Here is a 15,867-nt window from a genome sequence, read left to right as displayed (position 1 = left end):
TGGTTTTATTTTTATAGAGGGCTCGCAAAGGAAACAGGTCAGCCAGACATGGTTGTCCATTTGATAAATCAGTTGCCATGGAGCCTATAAATTCATCCTGCTGAGTCTGACTTAGACCCAATAATTTATTTTTTTCTATTTTACAAAATATTAATACAGCAGCCATGGCTACACCGAAAAGCAATGTCAGGAACGGGCTCATGCTGAACAGCAAATAAAAGCTATAAAGTCAAGAGTCTGTGTGGCCTTGGTGAATACTGAAAATGCTCGCTACTCCCCGCAGGCCCCCCTTTTATTACTGTCAGTGTATTTAAATTATGCCCTGCAGTAAGAGAAAGAGATGACTTCACAGCTGCCTAACAGTGTGTACAATCAATGTAAGTAGTGGTGATCTGCTCAGGTAACCATTTCATTTTCACAGGACATAAACTGATAGCAACAGCTGAGACTGACAACAGGATTTACACCCTGACACTGATATGTACATCAACTTCCCTTGAAAAACGGAATAGACGGATATGTGTCTGCAGCTGTGTGAAATCCACAAGAGGTGCACTTGTATTCCTGCGCTCTTTCTTCAACAGCCGCATATTTGTACACATCTTCGTGACACTTGAAACGAAGCAGATAGGCGTCTTCATAAATGAGACGTTGAAATGAAAACGCTGAGTCCATTCATCTTGTCACTAATGGACAGGACAGCCAATCAAGTCAGTAATGACCCAGTGTCATTGTAATGATGAAACTAATGTAACGTCAGAAAGTACTTAGTCTCTTGTCTTGTATTGTTACTGCGCGTGTGTGTTAATGAGGACGGGCTGTGCTTGGACCTCAAATGTTGGATATCTGCGTCCTGTCAGAGACTAACAGATGTTTTCATAAATCTGTCTCGACTGTTTCACCATACGTATGCAATAATAAAAGCAATTGTTAAAGGAGCCGGATGTAATTTAGCACTAATAAATAATTACTATATTAAGTTTAGGAAACACAAAGCAATATAAACTGAGCGGCAGCGAGAGGACCAGCTTCCTCTCCTTGTGATTTTTACACTGTGTCACCAGGTCAGATTTCACAGAAAATCTGCTGGATGGAATTACACCTGTTAACATGAAGCGAGTGCGTGAACTCAAGGCAAGGAGGCGTGACAGCGTAGTATTGAATGTTGCAGGCAAAGGACAGGCCTTTTGTGCCTTTTCTCCTTTTTCCTCTGCACATAACCCGAGTCTCAAGTCTGAAGTTTGCTTTCTACGTTTCCAATATAATAAAAGGGATTTATCATGTTTAGCGAAAAACATGTGCGGGTCATAAATCTTTACTGACCATACGGCTTATTTGCTATATTTCGTTGTGTGCAAACTGCATGTAGAACGTGTCTTGGTAGGACTTTTTTGGAGCAGGAGTGCACATTGGTTACAGATCTCTACGGTTACATTGAGGAACATGAAGCCGTGAAATGTAACCAATCAGCTCCTGCACTTTCTCTTTGATATCAGTGAAACATTATTCTTCATTAAATCATTCTAAAAGCACAAGGTAAGATGAATATATGCTGCATTTTGAGTTGAAGGAACTAATGCAGTAAGATTTTCCTTTTTCTGTTTGCTTTACCAAGAACAGCAAAGCTACTCATCGTGATTAATATTAACCACAGAGATGGAGAAACTGCACTTATTCGAGTAGTCATCTGCATTGGCTCAAAGTGCTGTATTGCATTAAGCAGTATCTCCCGCTTTTTTAAAAAAAAGGGGGTTTTTGTACAGGGGAGAGCACTCCGCTGTGCTGGCTACAGGATATTAAATGAACAGACTTTTGGTGGTTGTGCAAAATAATGAGTGCTTGAGGCAGGCATATTTTATCATGCACCAGAAGACATCTAGATTTTAGAGAAACTATCTTTCCATCAGTCTTGGTCGATGTCCTGTCATAGTGCATTTTTTAGTTTTACCAAAGTGTCTTTCGGGGATCCTCGAGCTTTGCTGACATAGTTCTTTGTTCAGTGGACTGCTAGATCAAAAAGAGCAGGATGTGGAATAATGCAGCTCCCTGATAGGTGAGCCTTTTAACCTCAACACAATAAAGGGAGGCATCGCAATTCAAAGGGCCGCTCTAGAGTCTGTACACAGTAATCTGTTCAGTCATGCGTCACTGTCACCCACATTCTCTGTGCCATCACATTTCTGTCCTGTCGTAAATACTTCAATCAAAGCGTGTCCCCCCTCGAGGAATAGCACTTTCTTGAACCAAAGCGGGGGCCGGGGCAGTTTCACATTCCAGCCAACAGCTCATCCATCAGATTGAGCAATAATGGCACCTTCTGTGTCCTTATTAAGAACAGTTTTCATAAGGCGCAGAGGACTTGACTTTGTGTGAACAACAACAGTGTATCAAAAGGTTCAGCGCTGCATGACGTGTGTCTGTAAGATCTATGTCAAATGAAAGACAACGTGAACATTGTTTTTTTAAGTGCGGCTCCTGTTGACCGTAGACCGTGCGTATGAAAGCGGACACAGCAGGGTGTGACTTCACCCATTAGTCTGCACTGTAGCTGGCTTGCGGCTTGTGGTCAGTGGCATCTTTTCCGTTCAGAGCAATGACTTTCCAAATAAAGACTGTGTGGGGTGTTTCCTTTCATGAGCTAGAAACATGCCTCAGACCAAAGCGAAGCCTAGCTGACTGAAAAGACTGGTCAACAGCTCCATATTAATATTATTAATAATAATAATAATAATAATAATAATAATACCGTATTTTCTGGACTATAGAGTGCACCTGAATATAAGCCACACCCACTAAGTATTACATATATAAGCCGCAGAGATCCAGGTTGAGAAATTAGATATTTACTGGATACACAGAAAGATTTTGTAGCGTAAATGTTTATTTATATACCTGAACTGATTGTTTCCGAACAGTCCCTGTAACACGGCAGTAAAAGTGTTCACCGTGGATTCATTAACGCCAAGCTTACGTACAGCAGCTCTATTTCCTTCCTGGATAGCCAGATCGACGGCCTTCAACTTAAAAGCTGTGTCATACGAACTTCTTCGTGTGCTTTCCATGATGAGGGGGTGAAAATAATTCGTTGTGCGTGTTGTGTTGCATGTGCTAAATAAAATCTAGCGTGTTCTTCTTTGCGCTGACTTCCCCTGTCTGTCTCGTTTTTGCACTTCCCGTTAGAGCGCCGCGTGGCGGCTGAAGAAAAATCAATAGAAAAGCCGCATGGTTCAAGGTGTGGGAAAAAAAGTAGCGGCTTATAGTCCAGAAAATACGGTAATAATAATAATAATAGTGCTTTTTAAACAACTTTCATGGGGACTTTTTCCAACATGCTTAAGTGAATATTTAATAATTTTTGGCACGACTTGCCTAAATATTTATAAATATAGTTTTTCTATAGTTTTTGGTAGCCATCAGTGGCAGTGCGCTTCACAGTACTCCCTAACTGTTTTGGCCTGGCTTTAGCCCGAGATTGGAAGTAGCCTCTTGCTGCTGGAATCACATTTAGCGGACATAATTTGGGAATATTAATGTTATAGTTACCAGTGATGCGTGGGTCCATGTTTGATCAACCTGCACCGACCGACGTTTTAAACTAACCCGCCCGAACTCGGACCGCAGCAAATAATTGTGAAATATTGTACCCAACCCGCTTCCTGACCCACATTTTAAAAAGTAGTCTATACTTTCTCTACCTCCTGTAGAGCTCGTGGCATCTTCACGCCAGTTATTCAGCCAATAAAGTCTGTGTATTTCACAGAAGATTTTGTCTACTACATAAATTAAAAAACTTTACTTGGCATCTTTATTTCATGACCCGACCGACCGCGACCCGAATATCATTAAAAATATTGTTTGGTGACTCGTGACCGCGGGCGAACGCTTAATTTGGATCAACCCGTGCATCACTGATAGTTACATACAAGTTAAATGCAACATAGAATAACTTGGACCCTTGAATCATAGCTGCACCGTGGCTCAACTTTATTATAAAAGGTTCTGCTTGACAGCGTCAATGCATTATCATTCGGCTCTCGTGTCAGAGCAGGGCGCTACAGATGAATGGCTTTGCATACACCAAAAGGTCATCTTCTCTGAGAAAGGATGGGACAGGACCGGGCAAAACTGCACTTTCAAAAAGAACAAATACAATTATTTGCATAGTCGCACTAAACAAATGAAGGAAGAAATCTTTGTCGACATTGTCAAGAGGAATAAACACACTGTAGGCATTCCTCATCGATTAATACTATGCCCCATAGTTATGTTTTAATTTTTATATCGGCACAATCAGCTGTCCTGGCTTCATTATCTAGAGTGCATGACAAAGATGTCGTACCCAACGTCGCTGCTTAATTCAAGAGACATAAAACTGACAGGATGTCTGCAGAGAAGAGTAGGAGAGACTAGATTGTGATGACGAGCGCTGTGTCAGGAGGAGAAGAAGCATTTGTGTCTCAATCACTCCTCACATTCTTTTTTATCAGGCTGTGCGTCAGCGGGATAACCTCCAAACAAAAGGGGAGTGATAAATCTCAGCGAACATGTGACTCATCGGCGTTTTGCAGCTCCACCGTTAGATCACAGCGTGAGATATGTCTGACCACGCTCAGAAATGATTTCACCCAAGGGTGTTGCTGTCTTGCATTACGCTAAATAGTCACTCCAATCATGTATGGTCATACCTGCTGTTATAGAAAGCATTTCGCAGAAAATAATATGAAGTAATTCAAATATAGTCATATAAACTTAATTTGCTGAGCTTGTAAAATCATAGAGAAAAGCACTTGATGCGTTTATGCTTCATGTTCTGTTGTCCATCCGGCTTTAGTCTTTTATTTGGAAGAGTGGTTGGATTAAAGGATGGAGGTCAGGAGCCTAATAACACATGGACAAAATTCCTTTACCTCAGATGACATTTTAATAAGATTTGCTTGTGCTGTGGCTATGCCCTTATATAAAGTCTACCTGTTTTATCAACAGCACGGTGGTGAGGACGTCACCTCTCCGTTAAGAAGTTTACCCTCACACCCCGATAAAACCAGTATTTGTATAAAACAAACTCCCAAGCTAAAGATTTAAGTAAGTGATTTTCCAATTTATTACACTAACATTAAGTGATCGTTCCCATTACAAACCCGATAGATAATTAATCCACATAAATAATGGAGCCTATCCCTAGGCCAATAATACGTTTCCTCAATCACACTTGATAATCATGCGTAGTCACAACTCGAGGGTACATTTTCTCCCCCCCCCCCCCCCACTGCAGTTAAGTCACTTTTCATTTTCCTCTGGGATTAAGTGGTCGGCAGCTTTATTTACATTGAATATTCTGGACCACTGCGCCGTAACACACATTTTCCGTTTTTACATGAATTTGATCTTTACTAGGTAAACAAGAAAGACTTTGACTTCCCTTGTGGCCTTCATGAGTAGATGGAAAAAAAATGAAGTTAATTAAAGTAAGTAGTCAGTGCTTTCTGTTTGGAAAATGACTTATTGTTTGCTTGTTTTCACGCTTCAGGGAGTCCTTTCTGCAGAGTTCTATATCTACAGACAGATCGGAGCTAAAATAGCTCCAGCGTTTAATGTTTTGTTTTTCCCTTTATACCCATTACATCAAAGTATTGTGATTGTCAGCTAATTCATATGAAAAGATTGTATATTTTCATGTTATCGATAATTACAATCCATTAATTGTTTTTAAAAAATGCAAATAACATAATGCACAAAGTCATTAACCGGTTCAAAGATAGTATGACAGTTTCAAAGAAAGACAAGCAGATGACCTTCGTTGTGTTTATTCACACACAGTTTGATGAAAGAGGTTTCCCATGCTCTGTTAATATCCTCTTTGACTGATAGCTTCACAGAAGACCACAGCTTAGTAAGGCAAAGCCTCTTATTTTCTTGTGAATTGCTTGCTCTGGAATTGATAACCTGCATTAAAATTCATTAGACTGCTAACAACGTAAAAATTTGCATAAATTAGTTTTTTTTTTTTCATCTGTGTTTGACCAGCAGTGCCTGTTTGAATGCAAAAAGCATAGAGGGAAACATTTGCATTTGCATTTTAGGGGGTGTTGCATGAGCTGAGTCTGTTCTTAGGTACAAAAAAAGGGCCATAATATGCAAGGAATACTTCATGACAAGTTAGTTTCCACAGTTTAGTTATGAATGAACTCTTTTGAATGGTGGTGAGGCGTTCAGGAACACGACTGGGTACACAACACGTGATGGAAATGAAACTTGTTTTTTGGAGAGAGAGGTGGAACAATTAATAAAACAAAAGCATAGAATAATAAATCCTTGTAAAAAACTTTTTTCAAACTTGAAAATCAGCCGTGCTGCAAAGTTAACACACTGATGCTACATGCCTCATGAAATTTCCTCTTCCTACAAAACAGTGAATGTTACCAGGGGAGCTGGATCTCACACCGCTCTCTGACTCAGCTCTGCTCTCGATGTAAAATCTCGACATGCATGGATTCAGCTGAAAGGTTGCTATGACCTCAGATATAGTTCATCCTGTTACACTGTTAACATTAATCGTGCGCTGCTATTGAATCATTAGATAACGTGTATCTATTTAACAGTCTGCACTCTTCTTCTTTTACATATTTCATAATCTCATATTTCTTACAAACCATTCTTGAATGACTTCAAATCATACTGCGCTTTTCCCCGTTTTCACGTAGAAACCTGAAATGCAAAATACTTATTTAACTCTTGTTCTAGTGATTATTGTAATGTTGTGAGTGAATAAAGGTCATTTTTATTTATAAGTGAACATGCGGCACATTCAGACTTTATGTGTGACAGAAATCAAACGCCTGTAATAAGAGAATGTTGAGTTCTGCTCACCACGGGTGGCAATAATATATTCTTCCACTTCAGAAATTCCTTATTTGATCTTGCATTTTTCATCCTGCAGCATGAATGGACTGAAAAAATAAATCGTATTCAGGTCACATTCCTCTAGACTGCAGGCATCTGTTAGGGCAGTTTAGCGACCCGTGTCCATATCAACATCATCTTATCATCTGTTTGGGCTCTGCTTGTCTTTAGAGGTGTAGGTGATACACTCTTTTTTTTCGAGGATATTTTTTGTTTAATTGGATGGATGACAGTGGACAAAGAGAGAGATGAGGATGACATGCAATAAAGGTCCCTGTCTTAATTCACATCTAAGACATGACATGGTGGTTACATGACATGTTCCTTTGACAACCAGGCCACCCAGATGTCTCTGTTAGGCTTTCGTTTCAGCAGCAAATTATATTATGTGGCAGGACTTTACTATCTATTAGGCAGCGGGGAAATTATGTCCTCTATTTCACAACACTGACACATACTGCAGTTCAGTGCAGAGGAGCGAGTATAAAAATAGCCTGTGACATCTTATGATCCAGTAAGTTCTGTAAAGTTGGATCTCTTGTTTGCTCCCACGTTTAGTGATTTTTTTTTTTTTTACAGTCAATTTTCGTAATTTTCGGTTCTATTTTTATGAAATAACCTGCAGCGTAAAGATAGCCTCACACAACACCGGTGTTATTACAGCGTCTCAGCTTGTTTACTTGCATCAAATGATTGACACGGTTTAATCCATGCATGCTTAAACCATCTCAAACATGCCCACTTCTGCTGGCAGGAGCTTCTATGCAAAGCTCTCGCACGAGAATTGAAAATGCATATGTAATAAAAATTAATTTTGGACATCATCATTTCTGTGAACAATGAATATGAAACGTCTTGTTTGCCTCTGTATGTATCAGTTCACACTCTGAATAAATTCCCTTATTAATAAAGTAATGTTTTCATTCTTACCCTGCCGTACATATGGACCAAAATTGAGTACTTCTCATTACTTTTGTTAATGGCACTCCAGTACTAATTGAAACAAGTAGTACTGCTGTTCACTTCATGCAGGGCTGTTAATGTTATTTGAGCGGAGCAGAGTGAAGGACGCACACAATCTCTGTGATTAGCGTTCATTATTTTTAAAAGCTGAACAAGCATGTACCAAAGTTTACGTGAATGCTGAGTTTTTTTTAATGTTAGGCAAATGGCTCTGTAATTTTTGCATTTTGTTAATCCTTCATTTTTTAATTTATGAAACACTCCAGCTCCGGCAAATATTTATCTATATTTATCATTTCCTTTTTACAGATTGAAGTGACAGACTTTTTTAGAGTTCGACAACAGCAACAGTGGATTATGACTGACTGCTCTTCTAATGTATATTTTTTCTCTTAATGTATGTTTCTGCATCATACCGTATCAAGTTGTTTCTTTTGTTTGGTCATGTAGCATGCTCAGTAGTATAGTATTTTTCTAAAGAGGGCATTCTGTCAGCCAAATGTCACGCAGTCAAGAGTCTCTCTGTGCTTTTTCATGGGCTAGATGCTTCTTTTTTTTTAATGTAAATTTATTGCAACAACACCTCGAGGTCATTTGAGCAGCTGCTTATGTAAAGTGCAAATGACCCTGCTGATGCAATAAGTATTTACTGAAGCACAGAACCACTAACCGAATTTGCACTCCACTGGAAATGCAATATGTAACAGTTGTCATTTCCAATTACTCAGACTGAGTAGGTGGCAGGTGATTGACCCTGTAAACATATTTTGTGCCTGAAGACGTGTGAAACCAGCCAAAAACAATGATAATGGACGGCTTGCAGTGGTCTGCCTCTGTCTGTGGATGCCTGTGCTGCACTGGAATGATCTGTGCTTGTGCGACCGCACAAGAATCTTAGTTAAATGTATTGTTGTGGGAGATCGTAGCCAATCGTCTGAGAGAGTTATTATAAGAGTAATAATATTAGTAAGTGTGAAAACGTTTTGTGAAAGCAGACCTTCATAACATATGGGAAGGACGAATGAGGTACCAAAAACAGTTTATGTGTTTGGCAACGATGGAGTGTGTCTGTTTTTGGCAGCGAATCACTAGTTTTTTGTTTTGTGCTTTTCAAAAATGAGAAAATGTCGTTTGTGTTTAAGATATTGTAGCATGCAGAGTACATGACTGCAGATCTAAAAGGCCTGCTTCAAGGAATTAGATTAGATTCGAATAAAAAAGAATGATTTCATATCAAATAATGTTGGCCTAATTGGATCATGGTATATCAGTACCCTCAAACCCTTTGTCCATAAAAGACAGACACCAGGCCTGGAATGGATGTAGTTTACTGAAATAAACTGCGATATTTTACAGGAACTGTCGGTTACATTTTTGAGCATCAGTGACCATACATGTTATGTATCATGTTTGTGTTAATTCAACTCAGTTTATGTTCCTGTTGATTATATTTGTTTTCTCTCTGTTTCCACCTTTTGTATCTCTGTCGAGGCATATGTTGTTTGTAGGTGGTTACACATGTCAGATAACGCTGTGGGTGGTGGGTTTCCCAATTTACTATTCTTTTTTTCTTACTGTATTCATAAAACATTACATTTAAATGAAATGAAAGGAATATGATTATGGAAGAATTATCCTATCTTTATTCAGGAGTGTAGATTTTCAGTTTTGAGAGCATGATTTCTGCTTCTCGTGCTCACATTTTTTGCTCGCACTCAGATTTCTGCAGCTTTCTTTTTAAAATATGCGCTTGGACTCAAAAATCACATGCTTGTGCTCACGTTTCTTCTTCTTGGACACACACATTTCGCTCGCACTCAAACGTGTCCTTGTGCACGCTCAGATCTAAAGTCTGCACGCTCAGATCTAAAGTCTGCGTCCTCAGATCAGAACTCTGCGTGCTCAGATCTAAAGTGCTCACACTCAGAACGAGCACGTCCTCTCAGGTTGAGGCGTCCCTCCCTGCACTTAAAATAGTGTGTTTCACCAGCCAATAGGGAGACAGCTAGAGTGTGGACCAATCTTGGGCGCGTTCCTTCTCCGTTTTTGAGCGCTCCGTAGGGGCGGGTATAAGGTCTGTTTGTAAAACTGCTTCTATCTTAAAATACACCGGTTTACCATACTAGCCAGCTATTTGAATCGTCACCTATTTAAGACGCCAGCTTATTTATGTATAATTAATCTTAAGTAATCCTAAAAAGAGTTATCGTAGTTTAGATTTGTTCTAATTTTATATTAGCGGGATATATTTTATATACTATAAATACTCTTAGTAGCATAGCAGTGTTAAGACAGTTGCATGGATAAATACACTGCTATCTATTGCATTTTAAACGGCTGCCGCACTCTTGCTGCATGTCATATTATGATTTTAAATTAATAAATTACTGTTACGGTAATAAAATCCGTGCAACCAGCTGGTTCTCCTATTGAAACTTAATGAATAGGCTGGGCTTTGTGATTAAAAAGGTATAGACAGATTTTTGCCTTATTTTCCTCAGGCGTGCCACTTAGCAAAGCAAAGAGCCTCCAGAAAAGTTGAGGGGGAACCTGTCATTCATTAGAAATCGTATTTATGAAGTTACCTTGCAGTCACTTTGGGCCCTCTGTCACTCTGCTCTACACCGCCTACTGTTTCTCTGTTGTGAGCACGAGGAGAATAAATCTGAGCACGAGGAGGAGAAATCATGCTCTCAAACTGAAAATCTACACTCTTGAATAAAGATAGGATAATTCTACAGTAATCTTATCCATCACGATATTGAAGTGCATGTCCGTGTGCTCCTGTAATCTCTGATCTCCTGCAATCCTTTCGTCCTGTGTGCTCAGACCTGAGCCCTCCTTATAGATAATTTATCAATGGAAGTGCTTCTCGCATCGGCTAAGAGAGTTGTGTCTGTGTGCACGCGAGTAAACGAGTGCATCCTCAGATACTATTGGCTTTCACAAGTTTCCTGATGGCTATCAAGAAACTTGGTGCTCTAATTGGTTTGGATCAGTTACAGCTGACTCTTGGTTGTCATCGAGAAGAAAGGATCAATATTCTAACGCATGCCAAGACGGCGGGTCCAAAGCATTTTGCATGTAAACTGTGCTGCAGATGTGAAGTAAGGCTACGAAAATGAGTTATATGCTCGTCAGATCAACACTTAAATAATATAAATGTCATTCATTAATGAGACAAAAACAAGCTTATTTTTATACCTTTGTGCCGTTTTTAAATATCTATTTTGTTTCCATTTTAATTACTAGTCACATTCATTTCAGGTGAAAAGAACCTAATGTGCTGCAGCACTGGCAGATGTTTGTCATTTAATTAGCATTTCTTGTTAGTGACAGCTCAAGAGGTCACAAATCTCCCCAAACTCCAACAACAAATCAGAAAACAGAAGTTGTCAGATCCTTGAAAGCTCTGGCCTCAGGTTTAAACTAGATGAGGATAATGCAATACAAAACATCAAAGAGGATCCATTATAGGTCATGCAGAAAGATATCAGAACACAACCTTAAATAGAGGATGTTGTAATGGATCACTGTCTGTAAGCAGTCACCTGTGCTTTGCCATTTAGTCCTGTAGCATGCTAGAGATGACTAACCGACAACACATTATGAATCTTTACTGCTGGGATCAAAGCACGGTCACTTTTTAACATAACATAAGCATCGCATCAAGTGGCACTCAGAAGTCATGTGTGCCATGTCACCGGGCCATCAGCAGGTCCAAACAAACACCAATCACATCGCGCCTTTCAAACAAGACAAGCTCATTTGATTTAAGCTGTGGTCTCCTCATATAACTCAACTTTTGCTGGAAGTGCCCAGGTCAAAATATAAACACTGAGGTGACCGAGCCTTTTCCGTTGCCGCCCCCCAGGCTCTGGAATCAGCTCCCCATCGAGATGCGTCTTGTTTCTGACCTGGGCCTCTTTAAATCCAGGCACTTATTTAGGATGGCTTTAAATACCCAGTAGTATGATGACACTTTTATCTTATCTTATTCGATTTTGTTGTATTTTATTGTTTTTATTTTCTTTGTTTTTACTTATTGCTCTCTTTATTTATTATCTGCTGTAAAGCACTTTGGTACACCGAAAGGACTGTTGTAAAGGGCTGTATAAATAAAGTACATTAACATTCACATATACCCATACAGTTCTGACCTGCCGCCTACAAGTGCACAGTTGTCCGTTGATCTTATGTACTTTTTTTTCCAGAATGACGCAGATGTTAGTCACAGATGTTCCACAAAGTCCTTGTGACTAAGGTCGAACAACACAACATGGAAGCAGGAGGAAATATTTAGCATAGTTTCATCGGCGTCCCCAAACATTTCTCAAACACACATGTAGAAACAGAAATGGAGGCATTGTGGATGTATGAGTATCTTACAAATTGAAGCACATGGATGACGCATGACCTGTCAGTGATGTGTTCACATTTTCACACCTTAGTATCTCGGACCAAACACAGTGGATGTGGATGTCTAGCTTTCTCGCTAATAAGGTAAAACATGTAAATTTAAACACATTTTCTCACATTTAATATGAGCTTGGACGCATGTGAGACGACAGACAAATGCGTTCCATGGATTCTTTGAGCGTTCTTTTAATAATGTAATTGTGCGATCGTCAGTTATCTCCTCTAATGAGATAAATATCTGAAAGCAATAAATAATAAGGACGAGTATCACAAGGGAAAGTAACCAACAGTGAATTGTCTGCATGTGAGTGATAATTACTGTTGCAGTGTTTCCCCATTGGACTCCTTACTGTGTGGCACATGCAACAGATGGGAAAGAAAACTGACAACAGGGGATTAATTAAGCCTAATCACATATATTACGTAATATGCACATAAGAAAACGGCATAGCCTACTGTTTTCATTTCCTCGTGACATTACCATGCATATAAACATATTTACAGGAAGGAGAGAATCAGGATCAGTGATGTCCACGCACATTCCCAGAGGTGACTGACTGCAGACAAAGCACAAAGACAGACAGGGCTTCTGTCTGAACTCAATTTATATTTTTGCACATAAACATATTCATTCAGAGTATTTATTCTTGGGTGTAGTGACCTGTTTTTTAACAGGTTTATGTTGCTCCCTTCCCACCGTGTTTGCAGTGTGATGCTTGTAGTGGTCTGCAAATACCAGGCCACATCTTTTTTAAGGTTACATCATGATGAGCTAACATTGCTAAGCAAGCAGATGCCAATTAGGTAACAACAGGTAACAGTGAGTGCAGAATCTGAAATGTGCTGTAGTCCACAGTTTTCATTAGAGACTATGACCGCTGTCGACAGTGAGGTCTGTGGTTTATGTTGAATGGAGGCACTGCTGCAGGAAGGCATCGGCTGTGAGGTTATAGGTTTCACCTCAGACGGCGGTCTGAGTTTGCCTCTGGCGAGAGTCCATCTTTAAATAAATGATAAAAATCAAACCATTGTAAGGACCTTCTTATTTTTTTAGGGGTTTCAGTTCTGAAACATTTGGTCTATGCTGCAAAGCAAATGTTTAAATGCTGAATGCAAACTAAGACAACACTGATTCACAAAAATAATCACCTACCCTTAGACTGACTACTGAACATGACAGACTTGTGTTTGATTTGCTGTTCACTTCAGCAGTACCTCCATTTCAGATCTACTAAGGTTTTTTAAAGTCCGGTGATCCACTGTCTTTAGATTTTCATTTGGACATTCTTGGCTTCTCTCTCAACATTGTTTTTATTGTCAATAGATTATGCAGAGGTATATTCTGTGTCGCCTTCTGCTTTTTTCTTTAGCTATTCACTGTAGTTCTATCTCAACCAATTTGGAAAACAATGATTAATGTCACTGTATTAAAGAGAGAGAGAAGAGAAGAGAGTAATCTTTCATTGATTCCAACGTTTATCTTTCAAATAAAATAAGAGTTTTTCTTTGAATCCTCAGAACTGTGGGTAAACCATTAACTGCTGAAAACCTGAATGACTTCTTGACAGGAAAATGTTCGGTTGTGGCCGACTTTTCTGGGCCAAAACTCTCGTCAATCAAATTGTCAAAGTTCCACTACCCTTCTGTTGGAAAAGTATGACTTTATTGATGACACTGCTTGAAATGTGAATGCAGTTATTGCACTATGTTTTGAATTCTGTTGCTCCAGCTAAAAGTGCAAGAGTCAAGCTGAGGACTTCACAGGCAAACAGACACTTCAAGTGTAAATTGCATGCTTCAGTCTTAAGATGCATGCGTTCAAGAATGCCCTTTTAAAACTGGTACATTCCCTTATCTGAGGTGAGAATGAAAAGCTTTGCTGACATGCTGTTGGCAATACATGAAACTAGCAGCACTGTTAGTACCCGTCCTGAATGTCCAGTGGCAGAGTCAGTATGTTTGTAGGTAGTGGTTTATTTTAACCAACCCCACCAAGCCAAAAACGCAGATACTTCCCGATATGATGTGTTGTATTTACCCTTACTATATTAGTTATGGAAAGTAACTATTAATGTAACAGCAAATAATAATAATCTTGATTTCATGCACTTATTACACACGTTTTAGAATAAATGTGGTCCCTCAGTCCGCCTACAATAAGAATGTGGTTGAAGATTCAGGACTTGGATCAGTCCAAATGCTGAGAGCACAAAGTATTTATTTCCAACAGGTAAATCTTAAATTGGGCATGACGGTGAGGTGACTTCCTCCCAGAATGGCCAGATAATTGACTTTAATGTGTTGTTGAGTCCATGGCAGCAAATTAGAGTTTCAAAACAATTTGACCTTTCCAGAAAACTCCTTTGACACTTAACAGCACATTATTTAAGAGACCATAACATTGTCGTTCATGTGTGACGATGGTATCAAAATAACTTTTGGGAAATTACAATTTTAGTACTTATGCCCTCAACTCTGTCGCATCCAGTTTTCTAATTAATGCTTACATTTGCAACTGAAATAGGCGGCAAACCTCAAGTGGAAGTGGCTGCACTAATGAAAAGAAAAATAAGGCTGCCACATCAACGCTCCAAAGGGGTTCATACTGCCTCTGCAAATTATAGTGTGCCAGTTTCACCATTTTTCATTGATCAACACATAAAAAAAAAGAAGAAAACTTCAGGGCTTTGTTTGTGAGGTTGTAGGGAGCAACAGAGTTCAAAGTTGCTAATTTTTCAAAGCAGAGTTTTTCATTTTTGCACCACTTTTTATGGATTTTTCTATCCTTAGGTTACACGAGGTCACGTGTGATAATAAGACATCAGAGGCTCCTGAACACTTTCTTCCTTCCTGACCTCACCATTGACCTTTGACTTCAGCGATTTCTCCACAACACCACTCAAAACCGAATGCAGGTAGTCCTAGTGCATGATGCATGTTTAATGCCCAATGATTAAAAGTAAACTGGCTTTTACAAATGGCTCTGTTTTGGTTTTCGGACCCACAGTTTTATTGTTTTGTTTCATTCTCACCACTGGCATGATGTTGTGTATGGCTGCAGCAGGCAGCTGTTTCCAGTAAAATGTTAAAATGTTTGACTTGGTTCACAGTGACTCAAGTGCCAAAAATCTATAAAAGTATTAAAAGAAATCATCAAGAAAGAAAAGCAAGCAAACAGCAAGTACAACAAAAGACAACACTGAAATGTGTTTCTCCAGTGATTTAGGATAAAAATGATACATTTTCTGATATTTAGTCAGAAGCTGTAAATCAAAACAAGTCGCTAATCTCGCTAATCAGACCAGCAGGAATACTGTAACATAACTGGTTATTTACAGCTCTTATCTGCAAAGGAGAGACACTTTTATCAGCATCAGGTCAATAAAGTATATTGATGTTGATAAAATCATAGAACTAGTATTTACTAGGGATTGGCGATATGGACAAAAACATTTGTACCGATAATTTCTAGTATTTATAACGGTAGCGATAAAAACTACGATAAATAAACACCAATTCAGCCTAATCTTTTTGACTATAAATCTATCACCAAAATAATAATAAAGGCGAGGGGGAGCTGGTGGT

At 39.2% G+C, this 15,867-nt stretch overlaps 1 protein-coding gene across 10 annotated transcripts in view; it reads left to right on the top strand.

The window, feature by feature from the left end:
* Positions 1-15,867, top strand: part of tenm4 (teneurin transmembrane protein 4) — a 193,466-nt gene that overhangs the window by 7,819 nt on the left and 169,780 nt on the right. The window lies entirely within an intron of this gene.

This window comes from Larimichthys crocea, chromosome VII (assembly GCF_000972845.2).
Source record: "Larimichthys crocea isolate SSNF chromosome VII, L_crocea_2.0, whole genome shotgun sequence".
Classification (NCBI taxonomy): Eukaryota; Metazoa; Chordata; class Actinopteri; family Sciaenidae; genus Larimichthys; species Larimichthys crocea.
Note: the sequence above shows the minus strand (reverse complement) of the source record. Positions and strands in the feature narration are given on the sequence as shown.